Here is an 11,441-nt window from a genome sequence, read left to right on the forward strand (position 1 = left end):
CATTTTGGCCCGTCACACATTTAACGGACTGTTTAAAGTTTCAGGTTTAGTTTTAAGGTGAATGTCCGAATTGGGTTTAGATTCAGTTTAAGGTTAGTGTTAGGCCTAGTTGTGATGGTTAAGTTTAAAGTAAGGCGCAAGGGAACGCATTATTTCAATAAATGCCCTAACTAAGATAGCAGTACAAACGTGTGTGTGTGTGTGTGTGTGTGTGTGTGTGTGTGTGTGTGTGTGTGTGTGTTTTGTGTGTCATAGTCTACTTTTAGGGATAACTCCTAGACTTGGAACCAGTTAATTGAGGGCGGCTTGTCCAATTGGAGACCATTGATTTTTAGGTCAGTGGTTAGGGTTAGGTTAGAGTAAGGGTAATTGTTAGGGTTAGGCAAGTGATGATAGATAGATAGATAGATAGATAGATAGATATTTGTGTGTATGTGTGCGTGTGTGTGTGCGTGCGTGCAATGGCTTTGTTTGCCACTTTACTGCCTGTATCTAAATTAACTGAATAACTAATGAACCACTTTAGAAAACTAACAAATTATTAAACTACATACATGTTTTTTTATGGACTAAGAACATGATTCTACACTCTATAAAAGGTTGTCTAAACTCACGTGGGCTTATTTGGCTCTGCAGGTTAACAGCTTACCTTTTCGTCCCTGCCTGGCTCGAACCACTAGATGGTGCTGTTAAGCTATCTTTGATTTCATTCTTAGACCAGCACATCAAATGTGCATTTCTTTTTTAATTCTGCTGAGACATTAAAAAAAGAGGTCCAACTTGATCATCTGCCTCAACTCAAGTTCATTGATAAAACAGCCCCCACACACTCAGTTTGCAGATGTGTTACTTCCAGTTTGCCCCAGGATGGTGTAGAAGTGCTTGCCTTTGTTACATTATCCACCTCTTATTTAAAAAAGGCAGCGTTTGATCTGAAAATGACCTGCAGCCAACAACTCCTTTGTTCAACAGAAGAGATGTGGTTTCCTTAAAGGAAGCCTAATTTATTCTGTCAGAGTAAGTCAACAATTGGGTTACCTTTGTGTGCTTCAGTCTACCACAACATCCTGCTTTTAAATTCACAACAACATGTACAGTCATTTTGCAAACACTGTACATCACAAGAGAAATGCCAAACACCTGAGTCAAGATTAGTGGAGCCGATAGCTTGATATCGAGTGCCTCATTCACATCTAGGGTTCGTTTGCACGCAGGTATAATCACAGGGTGGATTGTCCCACCTTGGAGCACCTGGTTCATCAAAAAGACTCAATTGCTTTATCCTTTACTAGTGTCATTCATGGATTTGCTCTGTTGCTTTCCTTTTCCATGAGCTATGGTGGCAAATCCAGCTGGGCTTTGCTAATCTGGTCCAAAGACCCAAGAGCTGCTTGTATCCAAAACAGCACAGGAAAGAAGTGTGTTTAGTTGTATTATGTGTGCATGTGTGTGTTTATGGGTGTGGAAGAAATTGGTTCCTACATGTGCTGGTGATTCAGTGGAATACATGTTTCTTATTTCTCCTTCAAATCTTAGGCTAAGATCCAAAACAGTCAGCATTCTTCTGTGTACACTTGACACAAATAATTAAAACATCACTATATTTCAGATCACACTGGGTTGGTAACATAAACAAAAACAATGTGATCTGTGACTCATTTTTAATTCATCCATTCCAGTCCTTTTCACTTTAGTGTAGTTAAACACTGTTAGTTATTTAGCAACTCAGAAACAGCTTATACAGTTATATACAGTTTATATATATATATATATATATATATATATATATATATATATATATATATATATATATATATATACATTAATCCAAAAAGAGGGAAAGCCACTTTATGGATGGCAATGTCTTTATTCAACACTAATTTCTACAAAAAAGAAAAAAACATTACTAGAAAAGTTGTTTCTTCTGGTACAGTTTGTTCCACATTTACCTCATCCATGAATGCAATTGTGCTATAATTATGATACTTGCAGATATTTTCTAAGGCTCAGAAAACATCTGCAGTATTGTTTGCCTGAGGATGAATGAGAAAGAGCTTGTTAGTGCAGAACATTCAAACAAAATAGGTCTTGTGTATTGAATTAAGTTGACAAAGTACCTATTGTTATTCAAGAAATAAGGGGAAATTGATGAATTGTAAAAGTCTGGACATCCAACCTAGCCCTGCAGATGTAAAGATACAGGTATTTGCCATCTACAGGCCAGCTGCAGCCTTTATGTGCATTGCTTGCAAGTCTCAGATGTGTAAATATTGTTGTAGCCATTATTTCCTTTGACACACGTCAAAGAAAATAAGTGTGACATTGACATGTCTGTATCTGCAACTAATAACTGTTGTTGATATCACTGTCCGGTCCTTTAGGTGGAGCAGGTTGGAATTTGTACAGGTGTTCAAGGACCCAACTGATCCCTCCTGAGGAGGTGTAATGGTCTGCTTAATGTGAATATTTATGATTGAGATAAAACTTAACTAACCTGTAGTTTTTGTCACATTCACCCGGCTGACTGTACACTATGGTCTTACAGTATTCCCTTGCACAGACACACACACACATACACACTCATATCTGTATGGTCCTTGTAGCAATTAAGTTGGCATATTGAGAATGTGGTAAATGAAAAATGCGAAGGAGGCAAGTCGGCCGTCCTGTAATGAGAAATATCATGACTACTTGTCTGTAGTTCCACCAACCACATCAGTATAACTTGGAGGGCTGAGCTGGTTGCAGATTGTGGGCTGTATGAAAACACTTAATATTAGAACAGCCCTGAATAGAGCACTGACAACCCCTGGCTGTATTACAGTTGGCAGTATCTGTGTAAAGTGGTGTGGCTCATTTGACATTCACATTTGGAAAGTAAATCCCATTGAGTTGTGGTTGTTCAGCTTCATGGTGTTTTTAAATATTGGGGTACATTTTGGATTAGATGCATAAAGAGCCAGTGTATGATTAATGTGCTTATTATACAAGTCAAATAATTGAAAAGTAACATAGTTGTATACAGTGAAGTCATTACATTTCATCTGAGCTCATATGTATGTATAAATCAACTTGTATCTAACTTGGTGATCAATGTGTAATGTGTCATCGAATTTGCCAGAAAAAAACTTGAAATCTAAAAAAAGAACAATAGTTTTTTTTTTTAAAAAGGTCAAATACAGCTAAGACAATCTAGGACATATGCAAAACAACAGACTGAGAAGAGAGTCAAAAAGATAACAAAAGTATTTTTGGATGTGAATTTTACCACATTGTGTACAATAGGATCATTAACCAATAAAGAGCCATATATAGTCTACATTCTGTATCAGTAATACATTTTGCCATCATTAAAGAGAATACCAGAGTAGTTTTTAAAATTATGTTTCCAATTTTTTTATTTTCACAGGTAAATAAGGGCTTCATGCATTTAGCATTTTCTTTAGGGAGGCATGCTTTTTATATTACCATTAAAAGATTTTGGACTGCATGTATTTTATGTGCTCTCATGTTTGTGTGTGTCAGAGTAGTTTAGGTGTCATGTGTTATTGACTGAACTTCCTATTTTCACCTTCCTGTTTTCGTTCTCTGGCTTTTTTTCCTTTCTTTTCTTTTTCATTCATTCATCCTGCCATATTTTTTGTACCATAATCGTGTTAGTTATGCAACTTCAGTTCAACTTTGACCTGCATACAGTGTTTTCACGGCTTATAAAATTAGCAGCTGTTAATCTTACATGCCTTATATCGCTCCTTATGGTCTTCATATGTCATTTTACACTTGGCAGCGCCTTTTTGAGAAGGGTAAATATTTCACAATTTCCAACTCAGCCACTGCCAGAATGCAGCCATCTCCATTTAGCCCCCAGAACATCCATCAGAGATATATTAGTCTATGATTTATGCAGGAACATACTGTGCATAAACCGCCAAATCTCTGTGAGGGAAATTTCCTTCTGAAGGGCACATTCACAGCCAACCACCTGGGACGCACCATTTTCCACATACCTCTGGAGCAGAGTACTGCTTTAAAAAAGCCTTTTGGGAAATACCACTTTTTACAAAAATTTCTCCTACTAAGGGGGTAAGTTTTTTCACACGGGGCTCCTGTAACTGGAAAAAAGGGTGGGAAGTAAAAATTTTGCAACGTGAAGTATCTGTATTTGCACATTTTCTCACAAAAAGTCAAAGATCACTGGAAGACACATCAACAAATTACTGTCATCAGTACTATTACTGGAAGACATTTTTACGATTTTTTATTATGCGTGACAGGAAAAGCACAGATAGGAAAAAGACTATAACTTAGTCAAGATGTATTCTGAAGTCCCACCTCTGTTTCAGCATGTGCGGCCAGGAAATTACAGGCTTAGAGATTTGGCTCTTCAAGTGTGTATATACTTACTTTTCTCAATGGTTTCTCTGTGTGTATGTCCTCCAGGTATGTCTGCACGTGTGCACCAATGTGTGATGACCGACAAATCTCTGTTAGTTTGTCTGCGAAATGCATAACCACTGCATTTTAAGTCAGGTTAAACACTGTGTATTATATCATTTCCCATAAACAACTGAACTGATGCTCCTTTAATTACTCCTCCTGTCCTAAATTGCACCTAATTGCCATGTGTCATTCTGTGTCAGTTTCTGCCTAACCTGGATTAATTTTGTTCCATTAGAGTCTTTCATATGGTTTTCATTTAAGAAACATATGCATCAGAATGAGATTTAACTGGCTTCATTCAGTAGCTGATTCCTCTCTCTTTAGTGACTCACTAGTTGTGGCATTAGGTCACAGCTTGTGCCATTTTGAGGATAACTGGGTTTTTTTTTTACTGTTCCCCATAAAAACAGCATTTGAACTCCACACATATGTTCTCTACATGTGCACACACACAGTGTCTTGTCCTCATTTGGCCTCTTTTGTAAGGGGAACCCCTCCCCTGTTGCAGTGTGTAGCCAGAAGTGCCCAGGGCCCACATGCAAAGGACTGATGAAGGAACACCAATTTTTTCTGTTATTCCGTTATACTTTTCTTTCTTTCTTTCTTTCTTTCTTTCTTTCTTTCTTTCTTTCTTTCTTTCTTTCTTTCTTTCTTTCTTTCTTTCTTCCTTCCTTCCTTCCTTTCTGGCCATGCTTATTCATTTTTCCGTCTCCCCTTTTTGCCAAAACCTCTTATTCCAGTCATTCTACAGTTTCTATTTATTCATTTTTTCATCCATTCACTGTGTTATGTTTCCCTTCTGTCAGCTCTTATACATTTTCAGTCTTCATCATCTTTGACAATTTCTCTTAAATGTTTATTACAGTATATGTGTTCCTCATGTCACATGTCCATTCACACGTACATGCACAAACATATTGTTTCACCTTTATTTGCTCGGGGTAGGTTTGATGAATGCAGCAACACCCTGTTCATAGTTAGACCGAAATATAAATATAATATTGTACAAGAACAAACAACAGAACATACACTAAACAAACATATAAATGTGTGCGTTACATTCAAGGCCTTGCCAAACAAATTTACACAGTGCTGATTAAACCCATCACTGCCAGGTAAATCTCTTTTGAAGTCTTGTGTTGGTGGCAATATCCCTGCACTGGCCAGATGGATACATACTGTGCATACTTTATGGGCAGAGTTTGCACACGAGAGATTTCTGCCAGCCAAGCCACCTAACTTCTGGGTAACTTGAATTAGGATAAAATATTTCAATCGTGCAGCTCTTCAAGGCTTTCCAAATATTATGACAGAGTGGAACACATTCTGATAGTGAACTGAATAATTTTGCAGGGGTTGTGTGATGCTCAAAACAACTTATGTCTATGACATAAACACGTATTGTAGTGTTTTTGTAATTACTCTCCCTGCCAGAAGTGATAGACAAAAGTCCTATACACTCCAGCTTTATGTAGCCTTGCAAATAATTTTAGTAAATAATTTCCAGTATATGGCTCCTGAACCATCAGCTAATCATTGCAGCAAGTTAATATGAGCCAGATTTTCAGAGAAGTAAACATGAGATATAAGATGACAATTTTCTGGTGGGTTTTGCAGATAAATAAATAGTAGTAATCATTATCATTCAGAAGACCAACCAACCATTTAATTTACAGTAAAATGGTGAGTATTATAATTATCTCCAGTAATTCACTTACAAGCAGACTGGTTAACTCAGTCCAAGGGTTTAGGAGCGTAGGCAGAAATGAATACTTCAACAATGCAACTTACTTACTTACAACTCAGAGAAAAAGTTGCTTCTGTTTCTGACCAAAACACCACAATATGATTGCAATTTAAGCTGGTTTTCAATTATCAATTTAAATTCCCATTTGATTCACACATGTTATCCTCTTAGTTCAAAATCAGTCAAGTAATTTCTCATGGATAACTGGACAGAATCAACAATAGTATAAAAAAAGAGAAGATGTAATTGAGATTCATGCACAGAAGAACCTGTATTATTTAAATACATATGAATAGGACAAGATCCAGAGTGAATCCCTGTGGCACACCCTTATTACTGTAACTAGTAGATCAGACTAGGATGTACCACAGTGCAAAACATTTATGCTACTGAGTAACTGAGTGTAATACTTTGAGCAGTTCTTGGCAACTGAACAGGCCTTACAATCTTACTCGTGCATCAAACTCTTAGCTGCAGGACATAATTGGGCAGTCACTTAGACATGAAAAGATGGGAAAATATGGTCCAGGTTGAAATATCTTGAAATTTCCCTTTAATGAAAATGGGGCTTGTAAAATCACTGGTAAAATAACTGCTGGGGCTGGACATTCCAGTTATTTTGCCAATGGGAAGGCAACAATATTAAAAAGATTGATTTTCAAGAGCAGTAGTTCTCAAGCTATCATCTGTAACTGCTTATTATCATGAATCTGTAATCTATTCTTTGGACCACTCTGATGATGTCAGCAACTTAGTTCGCAGCACATTTAATTACACCGCAAACAAAGCAGTGAAAGGACCCCAATAACCAGCCATTCAACCTCTATCATCAAACTCCACTTGTAAAAATACACTTATAATTCAACCACCTACATTACTCTAACAATGCCTTTACATACTGTGAAAAACACAGTTACAAGCTCCTCATTACCCAGTTTATGAGCTCTCACTCTTAATAAGGAATGTGCTGTCTTGATGTGAACTGTATTGTTGTCTATGTTTGTAAGATTATGATAATATTTTGAGGGAAAATACTTTTCTCCCTAGACTTCAGTTAGCTGGAAGCAGATACACTTTGTTCACTGACTTGGCATAACTATAGGAAATCTGATTCCCAGGATTTTTCCTCACTAGCACTCAGCGTTACCACTTATTTTGACTGCGTTGAGCAAAATTTGTCATAGTAGATAGTGCATGGTGTAATGTAAATCCATAAAAAACAAGTATTGCTACACAAAACAAGAGTTATTGGATCAGTTTTAGTGTTACAAGAAGTTTGATGTGAAGCCAACAGAAAGGGTCTGCAACTGTGGTCTGGAAAGCTGAAGTCAACATAAGGCTCTTCCAGCACAATGTGGTCACTAATTATATTTACAGCTGGTTCAGGACCAGCTCTGCCAATAAACCCATAATAGGGACATAGTTATTGGGCAGATCAGCTATGTTGCTGATTTAAATGTACTTGAACTGTTGAGCCTTTCTGTGTCACAGAAATAAGAACGGGGTAAATAATAAATGAAAAGCTCATATGAACTAGTTTGAAAATATATTGTCAAAGTTGTCGAGTGAAATGCAAGATACTGAAAAAGTACAACACAAACCACATAGCTCCCTAAGTTGCATAAATAAACCCAATGTCAATGTCTCAATGATTTATTATAATATACAGTCTACTGCATTTGTGCTACACTTTGATGACTGTCTGTCACCCTGGAGCTAGAACTGATTGTGTATGTTGCTCAAAGATCCTTTGGCACTCTACCGAAACTGATTTTTTGCTTATATGAAAACATAAACATGTCAGTTTTCAAGAAATAATAGAGTCATCAAAGCTATTGATTGTGTGTCTTGGGCACAGAGTGATATTGATACTATACTGATACAACATGTGCTATATAGTATATTAATCTTCATAGTATTTTGTTTTTATACATAACAGAATTAAATGTATTTTACAGTCTTTAAGGAAATGATGGATAGCAATCAAACTACTACTTTAAAATGTTCATGGAAATTAATCTCAACAAAGACAAAGAAAATTTTACCAAAGACTCACCACTTTATTTTTCTGGTTTACAGAGATGTTTGTGGAGCTGTCTCACCACCATCAAGAATGTGTTTGAATTTGCAGGTGTGAGTAGCTCCTCCATTTCTATTATTGCATTGTGGGACAATACTGTCCATCAACAGCACACAACCACATTCAGCAAATTTAGTAAGCAGACTGACTGTACTGTGGACTTTAAACCCACTTATATTCGTATGCAGTATGGAATTGGGACAGCATTAGTTCTACAGTAGGTAGGCACTGCAGGTATAGCAGTCGGTAGTTAATCCTCTGGCCAAGAGAGCTCAAAGCCTCTCAGCACTGTCACGTTCTGTTAATGTTAATCTGAACTGGGCGCATTGCCAAAGGGTTGACCCACTGCCTGCGACCCTGCCACAGCTGAGGTCAGTGTCTGACGTCACTCAGAAAGGCAAGGGTGACCTGTGCCAGTGTGCTACCCTGTGATAATCACCTCCAATAACCCCGGGTTTAAAATGTTAATGACCTTAGATTATATTTAAAACTTTAGATTTTTCTTGTTTTTTATGCATACCTACATATTTTTCTAAAAGAAAGCAGAATATTAAATGTTTGTATAGGGTATTGAAAAATGGGAAAATAGATATATACATATTGTACTTTCCAAAAGAAATCGCCCTTGATAGACACACTGCGATGAGTTATTAATTCAGAGAACGTCCAGTGTTCTTTGTGCTGGTGCTGCACAAGAATTGTCAGCCAACTGTTACAGAAAACAGAGGGAAGCACTTTCATTTAAGACACATGGCACATTTTTTTCTGCGGCCGATACTGCTTTGTAGTAGAATAGGCAGTCAGTCTGTGAAATGGGTGAATCAAGGAGGCAAATCTAAAACAGATATTGTTTTCAGTAAGGAATTCAATTGTTCAAGTGGGTCTTCAATTTAACAAGGTGAGTTTACAGTAGAGCCCATTTGTGGACAGGATAGACAAAGCATGCAGGTATATTTTTGCTCCATATGCTGCTGAAAATCTATGTAGTTTTTACTTTCACTGTTCACTATTGGACTGTCTGCTATTAAGAGCTGACCAAGGAGATGAGCATTTTTACCCAAATCCCAACACTTTCTGTGTGCATGTATACTCTTATAAGTTATGAGGGTGACTGTACATATCTCTAGTGCCCAACCAATATGCTAAGAGGCTTCACTTAGACAGTATGAACAAAGAGTTGTTTTAATAAATGATCTGCCTATGGAGCTCATTATAGGAGTAAGCCCATGTGAAGTAGAATGAGGGTTGTAACTATATGCCGTTGACTTTATGGATTCTGGGATGGGTCATAGCACCTATATAAATAGAGCTCTTACCCTGGATGAAGATCAAGCCCAGCAAGTACAGCAGCCTCTTCATTCTCAAAGGTCAAGCCCCAGATCAAAGATTTCATATTGATGGAACACCTGTCCCAACTATTTCAGAAATGCCAGTGTAGAGCTTGGGATGACGATATGGTGCAAAGCTCAAGGACACCAAGCAGTTTGAACGACTCAAAAAGGATACAATCAAGCTCCACAGTTGCACAAAGTAACATCAGTGCAGAGGAGATGGCTTGTGGTAAGTAGACAGGAAGAGGCAGGGTGACATGCCAAGGCCATCTCAATGGCCAAGTGGGGCAAATTAAGTAACTGGGAGAGCCTGGGAAAGAGGGAACACATCTGGGAGATGAAGGGATATTTGCCAAGTTTTCTTATCAGAGCCTCTTATAACTTCATAACCAGAGCCCAGAACCTGAAGCAGTTGCTGGGAGGGGACTGAGCTTGCTCCCTTTGTGAATTGCCTGCATCATTAAGGCACATTGTAACAGGATGCACTACAAGCCTCACCCAAGGGTGTTACACTTGGTGGCATAAAGTTCCCAGACAGCTGGCATCGATCATGGAACAGATGCAAACGACCACAAATACTTTATCACACACATCGGCAGGAAATGTCCACTTCACACCATTTGAACTGACAGGCCATCCTCCTGAGCACCATATAATATTAAAGAGTGCAAGCATTCTGCAGACTGCTCGGGATTGGAAAATGGACCTGGACTTAGGAAAAATCTTGTGTTTCTCCCAGACATTGTGGCTACAACACTTTAGCCAGACATGCTCCTGTGGTTGACAACAGCCAAACTGGCATACATTGTGGAACTGACAGTACCACAAGAAGATAGTGTTGAAGAAGCTTATGAAAGGAAAAAGATCAAATACTCTGAACTGGCAATTGAAGCTGCCCAGAACAGCTGGAAGACCAAAATGTTCCTGGTAGAAGTGGGATGCAAGGAATTCATTGGTACATCTATAACCAGGCTATTGAAGAAAATGGGGGTGATCGGTCACTGCCTCCAACAAGCCATCAAATCCTTGTAAAATGCAGCAGAAAAAAGCAGCAATTGGCTTTGGGTTAAAAAACAAACAAACAATTGGACTGCAAGATGAAGACAGGAGAATATGGAACTGAGAGGAGTGTACCTGGGATGCGAGTTATCACCACTGAGCCCTCTGGAGATGTCATGTGCTTATCACTGAAACGTCAAGGAAGTAGGGTGCCCATCTGATTAACCTAATGACATGCTTAATCCCTCTTTTACCACGACAATCCCACCACTAACATCAAGAGGTATTGTATTCATCCTCGGGGGACTTGCTTGTAAAAAAGGGTACACTAGTGCCACTAGTGGTCAAAAACACTACATGGTACCTCTAAAGGTTTATTCCTTTTTGAAATTAAATGGATAGCTTTTAAGTGGAATTGAATTGAAATTTTCCATGGTGAAATGTAGCTAAACTGGAAAGCTTTACTAGCTATCATCCTAACACTTTAATCTTAATGCTATACAAGAAAATTAACTCAGTTGTGCTTGGAAAAAGTCAACAAACAAACAAAATTATTAAAGCCTACATTCAACATCCTTTTTAAAATTAAAAGGAAATGTGTACAACACATACCATGTCTTAATTATTGTAATAGAAAAGCCACAAGGAAAATGAACAATCTTTACATTGGTAATGGATATGTTATCTGCACTCAAGTGCTGGGTTTACTAACTAACTTTACTTTGTCTTGAAAACATCTATAGAAATTAATGTTAAAACATCCAAGTTTGATGCCCCATGATACAGTTTTTCCAGATGAAATCTGCTTAGAAAGAATATGAGACTATTTAACATATCTAAGGCT

This window comes from Scomber japonicus, chromosome 17 (assembly GCF_027409825.1).
Source record: "Scomber japonicus isolate fScoJap1 chromosome 17, fScoJap1.pri, whole genome shotgun sequence".
Classification (NCBI taxonomy): domain Eukaryota; kingdom Metazoa; phylum Chordata; class Actinopteri; order Scombriformes; family Scombridae; genus Scomber; species Scomber japonicus.